Genomic DNA, 24,093 nt, shown 5'->3' on the forward strand with positions numbered 1-24,093 from the left:
TGGGCAAGAGAAGAGCAGTGAGTACTAGGGAGCATAGAGAACAGTGACTTAGTTTGTCAACACACAGAATAGTTACAGATGTAGTGGACTGTACTTGGTTTGGCCGAGGTGGAGTTCACATTCTTCATAGCAGTCCCTATGGCAGTGTGTCTTGGAATTATGACTAAAGTGGTTTAGGAAACACACCCATGCTTTGGCTGTTGCTAAACTGCCCTGGAATAGGCCCAAGGCTATCTCCTTTTCACACTCTGCCCTCTTCTAGTGAGTAGACTTGTAAGTTGGGGACACAACTGAGAACATGTGCCTCAAATCTGCCAGAGGGGTATTCCATGCTATATAACATCTTTATCAACAAAAACACTTGATGTGGGGTAGGGGTGATGATTGGTTATTAAAGTGCCTTTATCTCAACACGTGTTTTATTGCTTTTTGTCTTCCTCATCCTGCTGAGGCACTGGGTGGGTGCTTTGTTGCCGACCAGGGTGAACCCATGGCACAGCAGTTACTGCATGGGTTAATGGAGCACCAGGTTCTGTGGCCCCTGTGGTCCCTCTGATCTGATTTCCTCAGTAAGGACATGACCAGTTCATAGTTTTGTGTCCTTAAACTCTGAGTCACTGAGGAACACTTTCAGTCAATCAGAACACCAGGAAAAGTACCGTGCAGTTAAATGTCAGTGCCTAATGCTTTAGGATATATATTTGCATGTGGTAAGTCATCCAGTTATCATCCTCTATTCTTCTGACAGAGCTGAGTGAAACATAGACATAATTTTTTCCAGAATAGGTGTTTTTATCAGAAAGACCAATTTAACAATCATTCAATAAGTACATACATTCTTCATTTTAACTGCCTGCAGCACTTAGAATTTCCTGTCAAGGTGATGCCACAACTGAATGCCTGTCCCCCACATTATATCTCTCACTGTATCGGTGCCACCAAAAAATGCTCTTTTATCTTTGTGTATCTGTTCTTCACAAGAAAAAATGTCAGACCTGAGAAAGAACAGGAATAGGAAGGGCATTTTGTGCCACAGCTGCCTAGCTGAGGTGACTGGTGAAAGGCAGTGCAACAGCTGGAAGGGTTATTCCTCATATAGGGATGAGGTTGGGAGTCCTGGCACAGTAGTTGATCAATTAAAATTTCGATGGCAAGTAAATAGTGAAAGAAAACTTTGCAGCATCATTTAGAAGATAAGAGTAATTTCATCTCCAGTTTGAAAAATTTTAAACTTTTCTATATTGATTGAGTTCTCTTTCCTTAGTGACTATCTTGTCATGTCCAGTTAGTTGAAAGATGTTTAAAACCTGGAATTAATACTGTAATATAGAAAGGTAGGTTTGAACTTCATCAGTCATGAACATTTCTAAAACTAGTGCTTTCCTGTGATGCTGAACAGGTAGCACTGTCTGGTACTCAGCTTGAAGCTTTTGTGGAGAGCAAAGGCAGGATCTATGTTTATGCTGTTTTCAGTAGCTGATACTGTGCTGAGTAGAAAGTGATGGCAGAGGTGGGCCTGTTGCATTACAACTATAGAACTTTGCATTCCAGCTGATCCTCAGAGATCAGAGGGGTTGGCTGTGATTAGTCTTGATTTCTGATTATGAAAAATTAGGTACCATTGGTGACTATAGAGCTTTGTATCGTTGCTATCAAAGCATAGACAGTTATCTTGGAAACACTTGTGATCGTCCTACTATTGCTTTCTTTGGGAAAATGCTTTTGAATGCCTTACTGGACTAGCACAAAACGGTCTGCAATAAGGATGGTAACAATGAATGTGCAGACAACAGAATGCTTTTTTTTCTTAGTTATGCAGGAAAATTCAATTCTGCCCTCGAGTACTGCTGAAGATGATTTTAACCCAGAATTCTTTGTTCCCAGTGAGTTTTTGGTGTATATATTCATGTTCTACCAGCAGTAGTGGAAATGCTTTTTAGTACCAGAGGAAATATTGTGCCAATTATAATCTCTTGTTTTAAAGTGGTTGCTATTTAACTATAATGATTATAAATAAAAGTTGGAGGAAAATTCCTTAGGAAGGGAAGAGGAAAAAAATCGTTTTTTACAGGGCAAATATTTTTATGCCAAAGGACCGACAAAATAGTATTGTGAAAATATACTCTATTTTTTTCATTTTCTACAAATTATCTGCTCTCAGCTTTGTGTAGAGCAACACTGGATCAAAACACTTTGAGGTCAATGAGAGTTTCTTTACTGAGTGTCATGAGCTCTGTGTCAGATGCTGGTGGCTTATAGCTTGTGCTAACATGCTGGACATGGGGAATCTGTTTCTCCGCTCTCCTAATGCTGAAATTGAGGAATTAATGTTGGTTTTCTGCATCACAGTTTGCCAGACAGCCAATAGGTTTTACCTCGTCCTGTGCTGATGAGTAAACTAACATCTTTTGGTGACTCCTTTCAGCCTGTGAGGGGACCAAGTACAATGCTTGCCCTTCTAATGCCAAAACAAGGTAGGTTTGAGTGTTACAGGACAGATGCTAAAGACAGAATGACCTTAGTCATGACAGTACTGGGCATCTGCCTATGACAGCAGATGTTGCTGCCTTCTTCCTAACTTCTGGTGGCCTTAAAGACCGAGGACAAAATTATCTTTAAAGAGAGAATTTACTTCTCAATAAATGAAATAATTTTGTTGGGAGATGTTTAAGACACATGAATAAGCAATTCCTTGAAAGAATATTCATCGCTTCTTATGCACTCATTACTACCTGCAGGAAGAAAAAAAAGTAGATCTGTTTGCTCAGTGATGACAATGTTTCATGATTACATTTCTATGATGTTATTAAGGGCAAGGTAATTCCTCAATTCAGTTGGTTTTGAGCAACTAAAACTACAACATGTATTCAGGGCCTCTTTTGAGAAAACTTTTACTTCCCATCACCTGATAGTTTCTCTAAGCACTTAGTATTTGTTATAATTTTTCTTTTCCTCTTGGATGAAAGTATAATTGAGTTAAAATAATCTTTCACTGATACGTACTTCATTTGTAATAAGCTTAACTATAGTAATTTTTTCTGTCACACAAGATGCTGCTAACCTTGTAAAACTACATTTAAAAAACTAATAATTGGAAATCACAGTTAGTTAAGCAACATTACAGAAGGTCATGGTCTTTAAAAATAAAAAAAACCCCAGAAGCTAGAATTATCCACAATAGTTGAATAAAGACCTCTGGATATCTTTTTCATGTAGAAGTGCATTTTTACATAACATTGTTTGAGAAATTGACATCTGTCTGTCAACCATGTAAGACAGTCTAATCAAAGTTAATTCATTTTGGTGACAGTTCATGTACATTTGAAACAGTAATGTTTAGCTTGTTTATGTTTATCTCACATGAACTGCTTTTACATTCCAAGGGGTTTGGCTGTAGCTTGACTCGGCTTATTCACTGAAAAAAGCAGGGTGTGACACTAGGGCAAGTTGTAGGAAATAAGAACAAAGGGCCAGAACTTTTTGTTGTTGTTCCATCACATTCTCATGAAATGGTATTGTATGTCTCACAGGAGAGGGAGAAAACAAAGAAAACTGGGATACAGAGCTGTAGAGTTGGATAAAACAATTTCTATTAAATACAGAGCTCTGGGTCACATAGAGGGTAAGTGATCTGACCAAAGCCACAGGGGGAGTAAGTTGCAAGTCAAAGGCTGGAAAATTTGTGCTTATGTTCTCAGTAATTTTTCTGCAGGAGTTAGTGATCATTGCAGGCAAATAACACCTTTTTTTCTCACTTACTCTCTTTATCACTTTCTTCCTATACTTGCTATATTTTGTTTTACCTTTTAATGTGGCACTGCACAGGAAGAAAAATCCAGGAAGGCAGTAGCTGCTGTATTTTTACTGATGTGCCACAGTTTCTGAAAACCCTATTAGTATGTTATGTATTCTACATTTGGCACCACTAGAATAATGATTTTTGACTGAGTGTACAGCCAGGGGACTGTCCTAATTTGCATTGTTACAATTTTAACTAATAAAATGATATCGCTGCAGGTCATCTGCAACTTGCGTAATCTATTTGCTGAAGCAATGTCATGTAAATTAGAATTGTGAGAAGATGATTGTAAATTATTAAGTTAGCATGTCTTTAGAAGTTACTGCCCTTGAGCTGAGATGCAGCAACTGATTGTTGCAAGCCCCTCTTTCATGACAGGTAAACTCTAACTAATTTAATGCTAATTTAAGTACTTATGCTGTGCCTGACTGTCTGACCATACCTTACAATCTATTCTTTTAAATACTTACATTTATTTTCTTCACTATGAAGTCAGAAGTTGTTCACAAGCTATCCAAAGCTTCTTTATCTGACAGAGTCAATACTAGGTCACACACTTGACTCGGATGTTTCAGAAAATGAATTTTGTTCAGGGGTGTGTGTGTGCGGCACTGGAGGCTGCTGCTGGTTTTAGATTCTGTTCCAGTGCAGGTGCATGGCAGCCCACCAGCCAGAGTGGTTGCTCTGGCATGGGAATTGAGCACTCTGTCCTTGGGCACAGTGTGGCCTTTGTACCCTCTCTACTGCCTTTGAGTTTGCTGTGTTTACTAAAGTAAGCAGTGTTAGATATTGACATCTTTGTATTCAGTAACTAACACGGACTTTTCTTGGAAGTGTCTTAAGTGTTGCCATTCCCTACTAAATGTCTCTATATAAATGTAATTTTGGCACACTTTGGAAGTAAGGGCAAGGCATGAGGCAAAATGATCAGTTAGGATTCCTTTATTCAGTCTAGTTTTACACAGTATTGGCGCAGGCACAGTGTTTTTGTGGCTGTCAGTGAAGTTCCTCATAGCCCTGAAGTTATCCTCAGAAGAAGGAGATTTTCAGAATTAGACAATAAACAGATATGTGCTGTTGGGGGAGCTTTTAGGACAAGACAGGCTTCCAGAATACAGAGTGCAGACTGATAGTCGGAAAGTGCTCGGATCCTACAATGCGTGCTGCCAAAGTAGGACTCGAGCTAGACGGTTTATAAATCTAGACAGAGATTGTATCAGGCGTATTTTTAGAAAATAATTATGCACATTCTTTTGAATATATAGAATGATGGTGAAAATTGTATCATTCATCAGGCATGTTGGTTTAAAAACCGAGAGTTACTGTTAGAGCCTGAGAACAGAGACATCGTATCTTTGTGAGAGATTCACAGACGCTTGATTTCATTCATCCACCCACACAGTCTGAGATAAGCATAAGAAAATTGCTCTACTTCAAGGAGGGAAGTTAGCTGACTTGAAAAGCTGTCTTGGAGGTCAAGGACTTCTGTGATAAATCTTTTACATTTTTATTTGATCACTTTGCTGATGTTTCCATGTAAGAGTTGGTTGGCTTTATGTTTTCATGTTCTCAGACCAGAGAACCCACATTTTGACAAATATTCTGCTGTACAATACAAAAGAGTGCCATCAGTGAAACTGCTGTCAGTACCAATTAATGTATTTATTGCTATTTTCTTTCTTGTGAAAATGTTTAATTCATTCTAACCTTAACAGAGATACATATTAAAAAGAAATGAGAGTGAATCTCAGACAAAAAGAATTCAGCAAATCAGTTTGGCCTAGGTAGAATATTTAACATTACAAAGAAAGCAACCAACTTCCTCTCTAATTATATTTTTGTCACTGTCTGATGGATGCTTCATTGTTATAAATTATATCAGTGCCATGTGAAATCTGCTTGAACCATGCTGATATGCACTGCTGAGGAACTGGTCCAGTATTAAAAGCACCTATTGGGTCTCAGAGGTTGGATGGTCCTAATTGTTATAAACGCGGTCGCATTAGCACAGGCATCTTCTAGTTTTTTTTGAGAAATCAAATTAGCTCAACAGTATAATATGCAGATTGTTTAGCATCACTAATAGAAACATTTATTGTCATTTTAGAATAATGTCTTTATTTGTGTTGTTGGGTGTGCTTTGTAGTGATGCAGCTGGTTGAGCTCCAAGTGCCTGACTCATGCCAATTTAGAATGAGACTTCATTCAAAAAAACCCCTTACAAGTAGGAAATTCCTGGAAAATAATCCAGAAAGCACCCCAAATCTCATAAAGATTATTGCTTAAGTTAAATGTGCTTGAATTGTATGAGGCTGACATTTCTATAAAACACTCAAGATTTTGCAAGACAACATTTACTGACAAACCATCAGTTAAATCTGGTTTACAGATTATCCTTAGTGTTCCTGTGAAGGATCTTCTCCTCTCATTTGCTTTTGATTACAATCTGCAGAAGAGATATTGTCTGGGTAAAACATAATTCAGGTACCATGTCGTATCTAACACCAACTGCTATACTTTGGTTAAAATCTTACTTGCTTGAGAAAACAGTGTCTGGTCTGCTAACCTAAATGTTTTTGCACTCCTGTATTCATGGCATCTACAGATTTGCTTTCAACTGTCTTGCAGGAAAACTGAAGAAAAGTTCTTGAAAGCAGCATGAATCATGCACGAATTTACATTTTTCTTGGTGCTGTTATTGAGGCTTATGGACCGATCCTTGAAGGGAAAAGTAGTATTTCCAGTGAGACTATGACTTGCATGAAGAGTTGCCTTTTTTTCCTAAAAAAGACTTGTACTTTTGGCATTATTCACAGAAGGTTACATGCAGTATACATACTTGTAAAAGCATATATGAAGGCTTCAGACAACCAGAAACGTGTTTAAATTATTTTTGAGGTACGATGTAAACTTGAGCAAATGGGTGTGTGATCTGAAACCAAAATTTTTCTCATGGTTTTTTAAAAAATTCCACATGTATTTGAATTAAGGCTCTCTAGTTGGGGCCTTCTGTGAAAACAGAAGGAAATAAGTTGCCATTCATCCCAACCTATTTGTCCTAGAGTGGAAAATAGCACAGATTTCATTGTGTACTTTCAATGACTCCAAGAAAAACAGTTCATAGTATTTGTCCACTGAAAATGAATAGCAGTGAATGTTTTCCTAGATACATACATTATTTTCCCACATGCATTATTTTCCTACACACACTTATATGTGGCATTTATATGTGTTTCGCTTCTCTCAGGAAAAGATATTCACATTTTTTCTTTCCTAAAATTCATTATAGATAACTTGTATTGGAGCCAGAAGCTGCATATGCTCTCAATATACAGACAAGAGCATGATTTTGGAAAATATAGTATTGATGACAAATTGTTTTTCTTGTGTCACAGCAAATGCTTGAGTATTGAGGGCTACTTCCTCGTGAAAGAAGAGGAAGAGGCAAGACAGCCTTTTAAATCTTTTCACATTTTCTTCTTTCATTGAAAGAAAATAATTTAAATTCTTCCAGAATCTGGTTTTCTTGTCACACCTGTTTTGAAGGCATCTTTTACTTACTGGTTTTCCACTAAAGCTGCTTTCTGTAGCTTTTTTGTTTGGAGTCTACATTCGTCACGGAGGGTGGGGAGGAGGAACAGAAAGTATTTGCTGTCAGGCGAATAATTATGTTCCTGTTGCGGTTGTGTCTTAAGTATTGTAATCTTTTCCACAGCAGTATTTTGCTGTGACCTGGTTCACTGAAGAAAGCCTGTGGGGGCCCAGGAAAGCTGTTCCCCATGGCAGCCACAGCCTCGCTGTCCGTGCTGTGGGTGTTGAGAGGCAACATCACCCTGGCAAGCTGCAGCTACGGGTGGTGAAGGCCACGCAGCAAGGGGACAGTGTGGGCTGTGCAGCCTCTCTGTGCTCTGGCATATCTCAGAATCACAGGATAGTTATACTGGAAGGGACCTCTGGAGATCATCCAGTCCCACCCCCCTGCCTAGGCATGGTCACCGAGAGGAGGTTGTGCAGGAGCACATCTGGATGGGTTTTGAATGTCTCCAGAGAGGGAGATTCCAGGGCCTCCCTGAACAGCTTGTTGCATTGCTCTGCCACCCTCAGTGTGAAGAAGTCCTTCCTCATGTTGACGTGAAACTTCTTGTGTTTTAGTTAACATTGCTCTTCATCCTCTCACAGGGCCTCACTGAAAACAGAGCTTGGCACCATCTACTTGGCACCTACCTTCGAGATATCTATTTGCATTCATGAGATCCCCTCTCAGACTCTTCTTTAGGCTAAACAGGCCAGTTCCTTTAGCTGGTCCAGACTCCCCATCATCTTTGTGGCCCTCCTCTGGACCCTCTCCAGCAGCTTGTTGTCTTGTGCTGTTTGGCTGCTCTTGTCCCCAGTACTTCAGGGGTCTCCCTTCCTGGCTTTTGGTTGAGGTTTTAAAAGCACTCTGCAACTTCATAGGTTTTGGCTGCTGAGGAGATTTTTTTCCCCCCCTCCTCTTTGTGTTGCCCCTTTTGTGTTTTCTGTTTGATGAGTTTGCCATGTAATGGTCATGCAGGAATCTGCATAAGTGGAGAAAGACAAGTGCAGGCTGAAAATGTACCAGAGAAGTGCATTGGAGCTACTGCCTGATTTCACAGCATCATGCAGCCAAGACAGAAGACATGAAATAATACATGGCCCCTTAAGTGGCATAACATGAACAGTGCTGTGCCTGCAGCTGTACTACAGCACTGCACCATCAACATGTGCCACAGGGAAGCGTAAAGCCAGGAATCCTATTTCAGTTGTGGATTTTATGCTTCTGTTATTTTCCAAATAACATTAAGGGTTTCTTTCTTTCTAACTGTAAACCTTTTGGATGCAGTCAAAGACTTAAACAAAATTCCTTTGTGTGCCAAGCTGCTGATGAGGTGCTTTGTGTCCTTGGTGTTGCATTCAACATTTTTATGATTCAGTTCTACATTTCCATTCTTCACAGGGGTGTTGTAACACTTAGAATTAATTAATGTCTACCACTGCTTGATGTCCTTGAGCAAATAGAAATAAAAAGCTACACATACATATAATAAAAAAATAGTATTTCAGGCCTTCTGAACTCTGGTTTCAACCTGTAGTCACAAAACTGAATTGCCAAAGGGAGAAGCAGGAAAGAAGCTTTATGAGAAGCTGCAACGAGGAAAGGATGTCTAAAAGCATTACTTTTTTCTTTTCTCCCTACTGATGAAATGCTTCATTATTTTACTTCCTGAATTGGAGGCAAGAAAAATAACAAAGATAGTTATTCCCATAATGAGATTATACCAGGAGAAGAAAAGAAAATTTTATTCCCAAAGTAATAGTTCTCATTCTGGTCTGGGTGACAATTTCTATGTGCAGTAAGAAGTAAAGAATCAGTACTTTCTGAGCTTCATTGTTTCATTAATTGCTACTGTATTAGGGCAAGACTTCTACCATATTGTCTTTGGGATTGTAATTTACATTTAGCATCCATGTCACAATGTATGTAATATACTACAATAAGATAAAAGGACCAATTTTTAAGTCAATACACGTGTCTGCAGACTTAGCAACTGTCACAATTTTAATATTCAAGTGTGAACTTTTACTGTGTAGTTCATGGTTGGCTCATGGAGTTCAAAAATAGCAACAAGAATGAAAGGCTTGAGCTGATTTTAAATCAATTTTGACAGATTTATCATCTGCTATCAGGGATTCCAAAAGTAAAAACAAAAGCTGCTTTTGGATGGTAAATTATTTCTTGAAAATTATTTGCTTGTTGAAATGAAGGGAATGAACAGGCTCAGACCTTTATTGACTTAAATATGTGGCATTTTTATTAGTGAATGATTTTGAAATTGATAATTTCTAAGCTCAGTTATTGTGCAGTTAGTTACTATGGATACTTGGTTTGCAAAATGTGTGGCTTTCCAGCTAACTTCTGCCAAAGACCATATTGTTAAATAACATCTCTTTTTTTAGACAGACACATGAAGTGGCATGAGAGTATGTTCACAGTCATGCATACAGGTCTCCATAGAGAAATCTGAATAAGTAAATATCAGTGAGCTTTATTTTGCAATTGTCATTTTATATGTCTTGGGATAAATGTGTCTGATTTGTATAAATAAAGCTTTTTAATAATGTCTTTTACTTAGAAGTACAATCATTATTTTTTGTTTTGACTAAAACATTCCTACTTCTATCTTCCCACATACTGGCAGTGATGCAGCTCTCCTAGAGCCTGATCAGCTTTCTTGTCCTTTGCTGTTGTTATCCAGTCTTAGATGATCTGTTCCACAATACTTCCCTTTCAGTTATCAAGACCAAGTGTTCTTCACTTGATTTCCCACTTTAACAAGTTTCCACTGGTAAAAGACTTCTGCATTCATTTCATTAAGTATTGTCAAGTACTACTCAGTGACATATTTATTAATAAGTAGCATGTAAAAAAGTCACCCTGCATGTTTGCAATTGTCTTCTTCCCATCTCATGCACATATCCTGGGATTGGTGCTGGCTCTTCTGCCTTGGGATCTTCCCAATACCCAGATTCTGCATGAAAATCATATGTGTATTCAATAAAAAATAAATTTAAGCTTAACATTTTCTTTCTTATGGTGGTGCCACTGAAAGGGACTTAAGAGATGGTAAGCCATATAATGCAACTAGTTATAACTGGAATAACAATATTCAAGTGAATGGATGAGTCTTTTGTGCGGCTTGGGTTGCAGGGTGACTTACTGAGGTGGATAGGAAATGGTAGCAGTAACCTGTGAGCCATCCTTTTGAGGTTATTGAGAAAGCTCAGCTGAAAACAAAACTTCTCTGTAAGTGCTTGTTTGATCAGGTCCTCTTTCTAAAACAAGAGCAAAGCAAGGAGGTTCATTTCTCCATCATTAAATGACTGAATAGTTTGCACAAAGTTAGGTGGCAATCTGAAGTTTTTACTTGTAGATCAGTGGAAGAGAATAATTATGTGTTCAAAGTGTCGGTACTCGTTTGTTCAGTCATTCCTAGGGTAAGACAATTGGCAATACCCATGTGATAGATGCTGACCAGGTGCAAAGTGGATGGACTGCAGTATTTTTACAGCCCCCTTTCCAAAGCAAGGTGTATGGTTTACATAGCCCCAGACGTCCCACTGATATCTCCTTAGTTAATAAGAGACAGATTTTGTAAATTAGTGAGTGTGGCTTGGAGCCAGGGTCCTTGACGTCCACTGGCAGGTGAAGCTTCAGCTTCAAAGGGTTGAGTTCAGCCCTGCATTTATGTGCAGAGGCAAAAGGTACTGCTGGCCACTGATTGCTGCAGTGACACGTTTGGGATCACACCAGCAGGCACTTACAGGTAAGTGCTGTATCTGAGCTGGATTGCTGCTTAGAGCTGCTGAGGGAATTAGGTTGTGCAATAATCTTAAAAACAAAACTCTACCTGTGTTCTTTTGCAGTCTGCATACTATAACATATTTGAGCTGCTGGTGGAGGAAATTAAGCACCATTAGCCTTGACTGGTATTTTGCCAGATTCTCTCCTTCAAAAACTCTATCCAAAAACTGTTAATAAGTGCCAGTTACGAAGCAAGTTAGCTGTTTGATCTTGGTTCCAAATACACATTCTTATGTAGTTTTGGGCTCTATGTTATTTCTCTTCATTAATTCAGTCATTTTATAGTGTTTGTTACTTTTTCTGCTCCTGCTTGTTATCTTCTTTGTTGAAAATCATGGACATGTAACTCAAGGTTTGGAGATGTAGTTTGGAGAAACATATTTAGAAGTCTAAATTTCATCCTAAGGGATCATTTTCACATATTTCAGTATCTTACACAATCTGAACAACAGATTTATACGATCCATCATGTAGTAATAGCTCAAAAGATATTTCAATGTGGTGCTATCACAATAAGCATAAAATGTCAAAAAGGTAGTAACAGTGAAACTTAAGTATTTCATTAACATCAGAGCTTTGCCAATGAAAAGAGGCTCCTATTTCCGCTTCACCGAGGAGATGTTACTGACTGTCCATTTCAGTCTGGAAAGACTGGCTGCAAAGGCTAGATTGTGATTCAAACTCTCAAAATGTTTTGCATTTTTATTAAGATTAAAAACGACAACAACAACAACCCACCAAAAAACAAAACAAAACAAAAATAAAAAACCCCAAAAAACCCAACAACAACAAAACCCATAAAACCCACAAAAGACAAGACCAAACCAAAACCAGGGAAGTATTTGGTATTTGAAAGCTTGATATTTTAGATTCTTGTTATAAGACCAAGAAGTTACAATTTTACAATTTCACACACCTGATTTATATTTTAGATGACTGTCCAAACATAGCAAAGCATATAAGATACTTAAAAAGTACATTTTAATTGTAACTTAAACAGGAATTGATGAAACTATTTACTGTTTTCTGTCATAACATGTAAACAAGAGAATTATTCCCACATTGGTGGAAAAAGGAATTACTGTTCTTTGTTTGTTCTCATATGGCTCTCATAACAAAAACTAACAATGAAAACTTACCAAATCTGATTTTGTAGTTTTTGTTTTAAAATCTTATTGTATCATGAAAAATTCTTTGGAGTGAAATGTCTTGGATTTTGAAATTGCTTTGTAGGTTTATGTCATTCTGTTCATGAAAGTATAAAAATTTAAGGGTAAAATTTTCATATGCAGCCAAATCAGATGAGACACAAGTCATAAATGAAAGAAAAATGTATTCTTAAATAATTATAACTGAATACTCAATTTTTTAAGATCTTAATTTGTGACAGAAGAATGCATTTTGATAGGTAGGTTTTTTGCCATGATGTTTGTGTAAAAAACAGTATGAACATAAGGAGGGGAGTCAGTATCATAAACCATAGGAGAAATGCAACAGTAGATTTGAATAACTTTGTGCTTTGTGGTTCATATTTCTGATCCAATGTTGCACTTTATTTATGAGAGCTTTGTGGGGCAAATTTAGAGTTTTCATTTGGAGGTGAGGAAAGGAATTTGCTAGGATCCACCAAAAATGTTTATGTTCTTTGCTGTCACCCTGCATTTTGTCAGGTGTAATACAAATACCAGCTGCTTCTTGTTACTTGCTAAAATCACTGTTTTCTTGTTTTGGGTACATATAAACATCGGGTGTGCACAAAAGGGAGAAAAAAGCTCAAAGTAAGGAGTATGAAAACTGTAGATAAGGATTTGCTGAGAGTCAATCTGCATATCAGAAAAAAATAGCATGAAACACTAGGAGAGTGTTGTGATTCAGAGGGGTTTTTTGTAAATATTTTGTTAGTTTTGTAAATCCACCACAGCTGTCTCAGCCATCTTTCTCCCCTGGAATGTACAACACAAGACCATTGTAATTTTCTCAGTGAATGGAGTTATGTTGGGACTTTGAAATACAGAATTCTTAAAGTTTCTGATATCCTGAATCTAGGTTATGAAAACCATTGACTTGTAACAATCGTAAGACTATTGACTTGTAAGAATTGTAACATCAAGAAAATTGAATGAATGCATCAGCTTTCCAGGGTACACGCTGGTAATTACATGCCTGGTCTTGGATATACAAGTGAGATGATACAATTTTTCCTGTAAGAAAACTTTGATGCTTCTTCATAGGCAAAAGTGTCACTTTCCCATGGAAAAACTGTATTGTTATGGCAGTAAATGGCACTTTTTAAATAGCAATTTGGGTCCTGGGAAAACACAAGCATTTTTGATAAATGTGGAGTTTCTGTGCCTTTCAAGGTATCTCAAGCTAGGGGAGAAAATTGGAAAAAAATAACAGGTTATTTTTAAAAATTCTTGCTCAACTTCTAAGTTTCGCTGTTCGGATTATCTAATTATATCACATCTATTGTTTTGAATTTTTTAAAAATAAGATTTTTATTTTTTTATTTAATGTTAACATGGAACATTTGTAGTGAAGAGCTTATGTTAGGAATTAAGCAAATCAAAGTTTGCAGACTTTTAATGGATTTTTTTAATCTGAAATGTACAGAATTTTAATCACATAGAATTAGATCACCTAATTTCAGTGCTCAGAGAAATTTTATTTCAAGTTCAATTTTTGAACTTTCTTCCTGCCTGATTGCTGTTTTGTGTAACTCATCTAGTATTGCTGAAGTCACTGCCAATTTACATTAAAATGAGTGCAATTTTTTTGCTCTTATTCATGTTGCAAGCTTCAAAAAAAAAAAAATCCATGTGAAGTTTAGACAAAAATAAATGAACAGGGGGTAGATTATTTTGTATCAAGCTTATTTGTATAAAAGTATATCCATTATCAATTAATAGTTGCTGAAAATATGTTTCTGAGAACTTGACAGATTCTGTTCCTGACTGTTTGATTTGGTTCATCTTGTAGAAGGGGGGAAAGAAATGCTCTTAGGAGGTTTCTTTGCTGCTGAGTTTGTGGAAGGGCAAAGGTGAAGGAGCGGGGAGAAAATTCTTTTGCTAACACAAGTATTTCCTGTAGACAGCAATTACATACAGGTCTGTGAACTTTAGTTAGCTACCCACAAGCATTTGAACTGTGAGCTCAATGTAATGTTTTTATAACCTTCCTTTATTTCCAAGATATCTGGTAGAGACTTTTAAAATTAAATACTTTTTTTTTTTCCCCATTACAAGTGAAAGATCAAATAATGCAATTATTTGACCATTTTCTCACCAATTTACAGTCTGTATACCCTAAGAGAGTTCATTAAGTAGGAAGACTATGTAGGGGTTCAACTTTTTTGTGACTTTTTCTGCAAGCTACGATTCTAGCTGTGCTACTTTATATCTAACTGTTTTACAGAGCTTTTCTCAACTTATTGCTAGATGTTTCTTGACTCAGAGTTCTCTGTTTGAGCTTAATTTGGAGTAAATTGTCACATTTTCTCTGTGGCTCTTACTCAAATGAAAGTGTTGCTTAATGCTGCCTCGACGTATTGTCTGGGGTTTTTTTTATTAAATAGAAATAGGGTATAGTAACAATGAAAAAAAATCTGTATCATGGCTACGTCTAATCTGGTACAATAGATAAAAATACTGTTTCAAAGGCAAATGTATTCTATTCAGTTGTAGGTAGAACAATATGCTTGGAATTTTTTTGTTTTGTTGAAGGAATGGCCTTCTGCTAAGGAATCCTGGTGGATGGACTGGTGTTTCTGAATATTGGTTCATGGAGTACAATCACTGTGGGTTCTGAAAGCCTTGTTCCCTTGTGACCATCCCAGTATATGTACATGGTTCCTTCTCTTGACATAAATAGCAGTTGTTTTCTACTTATACCTTCATAAGTAAAAACGAACCCAAGCAAAATGTGAAAGGGATTTCCTGTAACTTGGTACCAGCTATTCAGTCTTTTCTGATTGGAGCAGGTTGTAGTATCCAGAGCCTTTCAAGCAAAATCCCTTGACCTGGCCTGAGAAATGCACCTTTGCAATGTTCTGATTTAGATCCTGGGTGCCACATGCACCCTGTGGTCCAAAGGAGACCAGGACCACAGAGCAGGATTGGGTTTTTTTAGATTTACCTCATGTCAAATATAGCACAAAATGCTAGTAAATTGTCTTTGGTGTTGTTGGGTGTCATTGACTGACCTATGGTTTGTCATCAAATAGGATTGTCCAAGAACATTGGACTAGAACCGGGGGAATGAGAAAATGAGCAGCATCAGCACAAAAACTGTACCTCACTGTAGCTGGACATGTATGTGCTGTGTTGGGACATGTCCAGTGTTGTGAAGTTGCACAAACTGAATTGTATCAACTGTTTCCTGTTCATAGCATTGTTTGAAAAAAACATAGAGAGCTATAAAAGAAATGCTGGCTGGAAATCCTTGGGGAGTTGATCAGAGATAGTAAGAATGCACACATTCTGTAGAAATCCAAGAATTCGTTGAATACTGAGTGCTTGAGTTATACAGGCCTTAAATGTACTGCTTTAGCTTTAATTTGTTCTGTACGTTACATCTTTAAATTAAATACCATTCTACTTTGTACTTAGATTGACTTCATCTTTGGTGAAGATGACGTGTTCTGGCATATCATATCCTGCTGTCTTCTGAAACAGGCATATTCATCCTTCTGTGCCAGTGCACATGCATAGAGCACAGTTTTCCCTTTCAGTCAGGAAGAGGTCTTCAGTTGTGGTCTGAATTAAACAATCTCTTCAGTGCCTTCAATAGGCCACAGCTCTTTCCCCCCTTAAAGACCTCTCATTAAGACAATCATCTAGGTATTTTGGTGTTTCAGAATTGAATATAGAGTGACCATTTTCTTTCACAGTTTTATTATTTCCTGTTAGACTTCTAATTGCCTCCTAGACTTGATATATTGGACGAATACCAGGTGGTACTCCCCTCCTTTGCATTGTCTCTGGGCAGGTCTGGCCTGTCTCAGACACATCCCCTGCTATGGCACAGTAGCATCAGTCATTGTGTCTGACAGCACTGTTCATACACTGCCTGTGGAAGGAAGGTCTAAGAGTGAGAAAAAATGCAGGCATATGCTAACCAAGTGTTCAAAAACTTTAAAAGGAGAATCGTTTATTTAGGATATTCTACATTGACATTTTACGAACAGCTCATATATCTGTCAATTCATGCTTTTACACATAATTTAGATTACCTGCTCTCAGAAGATGTTTGACTGCCAGCTCTCTGGAAGAACATAGTGCATGATTTTTATTGTCTTACTGATTTCCTAATGACTTTAATGGGAAGAGAGGGAGTTATATCATTGAAGGTGATGAATTTACAAAAAGGCATGACTGATGCACTGACTTTTAGAACTAGCAACATCACCCAGTTTCAATTATAGGAATAGGCTGGAAAATAAATCTAACTTAAAACTTTTTTTTTCTTTATTGATATGATAAAAAGAACAATACTTATTCCTTTTGATAAAACTGTATGTCAAAAGAAACACAAAAGTAGTTTATCTATAAAGAAAAAGCGTAAGAAAAATGGAAGGAACTGGCAGCCGTATCAGTTTTCTTTTGGGCCTCAATGCACAAACATTGTAAGAGCCTGAAATTTTGTTTGGTTAATACAAAACATAGCAGGTTTGGGCTAGCTTGGCTTGTCAGTGATCATGGACACAGGCAGGTTGTCAGTGTCTTATGCTTCCATCTGGGGATTCTGTGTATTTCTCTCCACCATACTAAGGGGAAAAAAGCCTAAAATTCAATTCTAAAACTCTCCAGCCAGAGGAAATTTCAGAATCAAGACATTTAGCTACATTTAAGTTTTCAGGCCATTATGTTTTGGAAGAGATGTTTCCTTTTTTTTTTCTACCCTTTTTGAAATTTCCTTCAAACATTCTCAGCTTTTGTGCTTACAGAAATTTTCTGATGGAAGCTATTTTAAGGCAATGGCATAAAAAAAGTTCTCCCCAGATTTTATAGTACCCCTCATTCCCTATGCCCTCTGTAGAAAAGATGTTGTTGGGCAATAATCAAAGAGTGAGGAAGAGATGAGAAAAGAGAGGCAAAAATTCCAGTTAGCCCAATAGACTAAATGTAAAGACTTTTGGTTGATGAACTTCAAGAAGTAAATATGCTTGGAAGTCTAGCTCAGCAAGCACCTCCAAAAGGAATAACGAGTATATTTCCTTTGTTATAAAAAGTCATCAAGCATTGAAATAGTTAGGTTAGAATTTCTCTAACCTATCTTGAACTGCCTATCAGTTGGCAGTTGGTATGAGGAAGTCATCTGGATAATGGAAAGTGGTGGCATATAGTACTTTATTTCATATAGTATTAGCTGAAGGAATGTAAGAGTAATCCATTATTGTTTTGCTTTTTTGTATATAATTTTCATACAAGCATTTGTAGCTGTATCTCACCCTAATAATTCACATTAGGTCTAACTTTTTTTTTTTTTTTTTAAATATACCATTACAAAGCATTTAAAAATCTATCTGTAACAAAACAAATAGGCTACACAAACACCAAGTCAGTTAATGGCTCCTGGATGTCCATGAGGTTTGATCCCATTCATAAACAAGCAGTGTGTTTTCAATAAGTGGGCATGCAGTGGCTGTTGAAATCAAGTTAATAACCCTGCCCCATTTCACAGGAGTGGAGTTACCAGAAGGAAAATGAGGATGAGGAGAAGGATGTCATGCTCCTACTCCACTCCAGTTAATAATGCCAAATGCTGCAAACATACTGTAATATGATCTATTAGTGACTTTGCAGCCCCCACTCTCCAGTTCTGCTCCAGAAATAGATACATTTCATTTCTGTTCCGAAAAGAAGGAAAAATAATAATATTTACAGAGCTGAGTAAAAGGTAAGATTTCACCAGGGGGATCTTGGTGACTTGCTGACTGTTGTCAGAGGAAAACTTATGAAAATGCTAAGGCGGGTTACACAAAACTTTTAATGGGAATCCTACAGAAATCTTGTTTTATTTTATTTTATATTAACAGTGCAATAATTTTGCATGTTTCAAGCTTTACCTTTTCAAGTCCAGGTTCGTAACTACATGTTGCACATGCATTTTGAAAAAAAAAGGTACTCATAGCAAACACAACATTTGTCCTAATAATGATGGCTTTGAAATTTTTAGTAATCAAATATATTTAGCTGCATACTTAAATATTTTTATTTGAAAGACTGGAGAAGTATGTGTGGGATTTAGGAGAGAGGAGGTAATTTGCCATGACCTATTTTCATTCCATTTCAATCAAAATTGCACCACTTAGCTGAGTACCATAAAGGGATGCCTGAAGCACACTTGCACTAAATTATCTGTTAATGTCAGGCCAGATTTCTGGTCTCCTGTGTTGTAGGTGGTGACAGCCTATCTGCAAGAGATACCTGTGTTCTGCACACTCATCAGAAAACTTCATGTGCTAGGATAGCAAAAAAGGCCTGAAATATTGTTAGTTGATGTGAAGAAAGATGTCCAAGGGCTTACAGTGAGGGACTAAGAAAGCAATTGTAAATGCATATTTTTGTTACAACTAGCTCTGAAGTAATGGTAGTCTTGACTTCAGCCAAAATGTTGTTGCTTTGGCATAAGAGATTAATAGAAGTCTTTGAAGTAAAATTAAATACTTGTGAATTCAGTCAGGGTGTGAAACAAATTCTTCAAATTTCATGGTTTTACAGCATACTTTGGCTTCTGAGCAAATATCATAAACAGTCAACTACTTGTGCCCTTTGCTTAGTCTGAAAGTCTAAAGAAGAAAACTTTCCGTAAGTTCTTCTAATATGTTTTGATTTCTGTCTGGAAGCGTTTGGACAATACTCTTGGGCCCACAGTGTGATTCTTGGGGATTGTCTTGTGCAGGGCCAGAAGCTGGAGTCAATCACCCTTGTGGGTCCTTTCCAGCTCAGCTTATTCTGTGATTCTGTCAAAACCCTGAAGAAGCTTCTTTTTCCTCTTCACCTGTTTCCTTCTTTCTGATGCCTCTTTCATCTCATTTTGTTTCTGCGGATCTCATGGAAGCCAGTAAGTGTGTCCTGAGTTGAATGCAATGTAGAATTGGATTCTAAGTTCCTGATCTAGTAAAAACATGTTAGCATGTATATAAAAGGCACGAAGTTCTAGTTTTCAAATGTGCCTCATTACAGGGCACCTTCCAGTGCAGTGTTTGGGTAGAAGATGCCTTCCCAGCATGGACAGAGCTGAGATTTCAGAGCGAGAAGTTCCATCTGAGTAGAAAGCCTGGATGTCCTGCTTTAGCTTTTATATTTGCAGATTTTGTGCTGCTTAGGGATGTAGTTTATCTTCAGAGAGTAGGTAAATAAAACAAATTCTTTTCTTGATGAGAACCAAGGACAACTTGCAGCCCAACAGCCTAAACAACAGTGGACTGAAGAGAGAAAACAGAAGGATGAGACTTTACAACTTGAAGCTGTAATTGGGCAATTAAACTCCAATACACAAATGGACTAAAACTTATAAAAATGTAAGATATTGTGACTGGTCAACTATTTTTGTGACTATTCTTAATCCACCCTGGGTCAGACTCCTGTCCTGCCCAAGGTGGATCTTGAAGGCCTTTCAATAAATACCTACTTTATTCTGTAGCTCTGCCCAGTCTCTATTTCGAGTCAGCCTTCCAATGCATCAGTGGGCACAAGCAGATGAGTGAAGTACACCCAAAACAGGGGCTTGACAGGTCCGTCACTGCTGTGGCATACTGTACATTACAGTTTAGCACTGTTGCTCTACTGCTCTGTGTGCCAAATGAAGTCATTAGCAGATTTGTAATCTATCAACCATCTGTGCCTGTTATCTGTTCATCCTCGAGAAGGGAAGAGCTGTCGGTGCAGAACTGTAGTGGGATGTGGTGGTTCTGGAAAGTCTCTGGGGTTTACCTTGGTCATTTGAGGTAATGTGCCCCTCACATAGCTTTTACTGCTCACCCCTTTCTCCTGGAAAAATGTTTGAGTCTCTTGAGAAACTTATTAGCATGAGAACTCATTGCAGTATCTTTTGTTAGATAGTTGGCCATGACCAGTGATACCCAGGCAGCTTTGTGTGAATGAGAAACTTAATAATCCATGAAAGGGCTTTTTTTTGATATATATTTTTAATTTATGTTACATTGGGTTAATAAATTAGGGAGAAAAAGGATTAGTTATATTAGTTATTTCTTCCTGCTGCTGGATTAGAACACGCCAGCTGTAATACACCCTTTACAGAGGTGGCTGGAATTGTATATCAGAGCTGAAAATTATATTTACTCTATCAATGCAACATACCCCTTGGAAGTCCTTGGGAGGGTTTCTTGCATGTGTTATAAGAGCTGCCTCACTGTGTTGCAGTAACAAGAACACATGGAGACAAAATGATTGATTATTAGCCCTGGTATTAGTAATTTGATCAGTGCAGCAAGTGTTAGCCAATAATGATTTGGTTTTTTTCCTTACACCCTTAATGATGTATTCCATTGTCTGAGTGTCTGAAATTCCAAATCTGGAATGTCCTGCCACCCAGTCTAACTTGCTTTGTTTAACCCAAAGGCAAATCCCCAGTATAAAGCTGTAGGAATGAGATCTGAACTGAGAAGCAAATTCAGCTTGTAATGTTGCAAAACTGAAGCCTCCATACTCTGTCAAATGCAAACATCAAAATAAATCAAGACTGTCCACTACACTATGAGTCTTGCACTGACAGAGATTGCTCAGACAGTAGCTTTAGGCATCTTGAGAACAGTGACCCCTTTATAGGGTAAATTTACAGAGGTTTTATTAGTCATTCAGAGAGGAAATCAGATTTGATGGGTTGCAATAACTTTTGTTTGGTGATAAGGTATGCCTGAGAGTACTGGCCAGTCAGTAAATTTGGTTTACTCATTGTGTGTTTACCAGTCAAGGAGAGATTGTCTTCTACTTGTGTTACCTTACTGGGTACAGGGTACTTCTCTAAAGTATGTGCAGCCTCAAAAGAACACATCTTTTTATTTAATTCATTCAGTTTATATAATATTGTTGGTAGTTTCAAATTTCAAGATCCTTTTAAATAAACTTGTGGGATTTATTGCCATGGAGCCAACTCAAACACTCTGAAGTGATTCTGTAAACTGTTAGTTTATAGACTAGGGCTTTATGGCCAAACAGACTATGAAGATAAACCTTCACAGCTCTAGAATATTTCCAAGTTTTGCATTTTGGAGGCTTGAAAAGCTTGTAACTCCTCCCTGAGCATTTTTCCTTGGTTCTCATGCTGGGAGATATGTTTTTTCAGAAATTTTAGAAATAGTAAGGAATTTGTCTTTACACTTTGAAGTTCTGAAATATGTGGCAATTTTCTTTGTTTGTGGTGTAACAAACTCTGTGAGTATTTAGTTCTATTTCTATATGTGGATATGCTTTGTAGCTGGATAGAGAGGAATTTTTAAAGGATTCAGAAGGGACAAGCACAAATTAAATTACTGAGATAAATGATTCTGCAGGAGTTAAGATGACAAGGGGCATACCTTTGTATAGAAGAACGCCATTAGTGCAGCACTCAGTTGCTGAGAATTGTTTGTTTTTCTTTTTTTTAAATCTGTGATCACATAGAATCAGAACCTGGTTGTAGTATAAGGAATAAGGTGTGTCAGTTAAGGCAGAAAAAAGATAGCCACGATAGCAGAAGATAGCCATGAAACTTGAAAGAAATGTTGTGATGTATGAGAAAATGTTTGTTTTGCCTTGGTTTTATGTGTTTGGGGTTTTTTTCCCCTAGAAACAGAGTTACTTAATTTCCAGTCCCAGTAGGCTTTGGTCTGTAAACAATTGCCTCAGGAACAAGCAGCATAGTCATGCTCTCCTGCAATTACATTGGAAACTCCAGATTTGGCTGTTATTTGAGCTACATCTGTAAATTTTGGGAAGCTAGGAAAACTGATTTTTCTTTTTCGGTATTCTCTAAAAGAAGGCTGTCTTCGTTTTGTTCCTTGGGACTTGTGGTCTAAAACACTGACTCTAGTTTTGAAATGTCATAGCTCCCCTTAATAGAACATATCTTTAATTCAGATTAAAACATCTTAAAAGTTTATGTAAATAGAAATGTAGAGGTGATCTGGTAGGTTTTTAGAAACTTTGTAACAAATCTAAAAGAGAACAAAAAAAACCCATATAGGAACAGACAATGAGTATTCCATATATCATTGTAGGCTGCTAACTGTCTATGAAGGATTGTCATTACATCAGAATTTCTCACACTGTGACTGGTGAGATCTTCCTCCTCTCTCCACCGTAATCTCAGTTCCTCTCTCTCTCCACTTGCTGAGCAGAGAAAGCAGCCATGGCTAAGGTTACTGTCTGTGGTACACATTATGTGTGTACCACTGTTGGGTTTATCCATTCCTGAGTTTAGAAGGGGGGAAGGATTGTCTTCTGGGAGGTTAGACAAACCTCAGAGCACCTGACACTTCCTATGCATCTGGCAGGAGTGTGCACTGAGCCATACAGCTCAGAATTCATGGGACCAGTTAGGCTTCTGCCTGTGTTAAATATTGTATACATTTTTAGATTTGTCCCTGTGTCCCTTCGGATTCCCAGTATTATATTTAAAACTGTAAATAATTAGAAACTAGGTGGCATTTCACTACCTCGCTGGATACTGAATACATATATATATATACACTGTGAAAATATATAAGAGAAGTTAAAAAGTGCCTCACAGTGAACTACTATTAAAAATGGCTCTTCATGTCTGAATCTCAGCATATTCATTCATCTCAAATTTTTCTTTGCATGTATCTTGGTGTAAAAAAACTGATGCAAGTTTCAAAAGGGAAGAAGTAAAACAATTGTGACTTCTGTGTGTAAAACTTTTCGCATAATATAATAAATAACTTTAATAGAAAATGATGAAACAATCTCCATAACTCTACAGTGATCAAAATTCAATATTATTAATATAAATATGTTATGGTAATAACAAGAGATTTGCAAGAAAAAGGAGTTCATTTGTTTCTAGGAGATGCTTGACCTCTGCTACTTTATGATCCATTAGAGAGAGCTAAGGCTCACAAAAGCTAGCTTTCTTTCTATTTTACCTGGAAGGCATTATTCTTTCAATAAATACCAAAATCAAGTCAATATTTTTAGAACCAGGATAATTGCCACTTGAAATGGAATAATCTTTGCTCAGAAGTTGTCTGACACTTTATACCCAATGTCAGCAGGAAAGAAATAATTAAGATGTATGATTTTGGTAATTGATAGGGAACATTTGAATGGGTTACATAAATAATAGACTAATCAAAGTATTGTTTAATGGTTTACAAAAACACATGCCCTACTGCATGTACATTTATTTAAATTAATGTTGTTGTCAGAATTTATGAGAAATTTTGAAAGAGGATTTCATTTTCACCTTATGGTTAATGTTCTCATAAATAATAATTTGTCAATTTATAGGATACGTTATACTAATAATTTAAATTGTTCAGCATACCTCTTTAAAACATAGGTGTGCGTTTACTATTCTGGACAATTACTCTGTGAACAAAACTGCAACTTTCAAATCTCATTTCCATGTCTGCCAAATCCTATTCTTAACTCATTTTCTGTTTTAAAGAGAATTAATGATATTAATAATCCAATGCTATGCAGAAAAGACCTGGGACTTTTGTATATGCAGTATCCTGAAGCTTTTTTCTAAAGACGATATTAATACCTCATTGATAACTGACCAAAATATCTAAAAAATAAAAGCAAAAAAAATCCCAAACCAGCTCTTCCCCAAAAATCAAATACTTAAAAAATACAGACACAATTGAGTTCTGGTTTTTGTTTTAAGCACATGAAAGTTGTACTTGTTAGTAATGTACAAAGTTCATATATCTTGAACACCAAAA

At 37.1% G+C, this 24,093-nt stretch overlaps 1 protein-coding gene across 2 annotated transcripts in view; it reads left to right on the forward strand.

Moving 5' to 3' along the window:
* SMYD3 (SET and MYND domain containing 3) overlaps positions 1-24,093 on the forward strand; it is a 384,383-nt gene that overhangs the window by 281,716 nt on the left and 78,574 nt on the right. The window contains exon 1 of one of the 2 annotated variants that reach the window (XM_066315958.1): positions 11,054-11,142. The exons of the other annotated variant lie outside the window; for it this stretch is intronic. The gene's annotated coding sequence lies outside the window, so the exon portion shown is untranslated. Of the gene's footprint in view, positions 1-11,053; positions 11,143-24,093 lie in introns of those variants that run through there. 2 annotated transcript variants of the gene reach the window in all.

This window comes from Sylvia atricapilla, chromosome 3 (genome assembly GCF_009819655.1).
Source record: "Sylvia atricapilla isolate bSylAtr1 chromosome 3, bSylAtr1.pri, whole genome shotgun sequence".
Taxonomy (NCBI): domain Eukaryota; kingdom Metazoa; phylum Chordata; class Aves; order Passeriformes; family Sylviidae; genus Sylvia; species Sylvia atricapilla.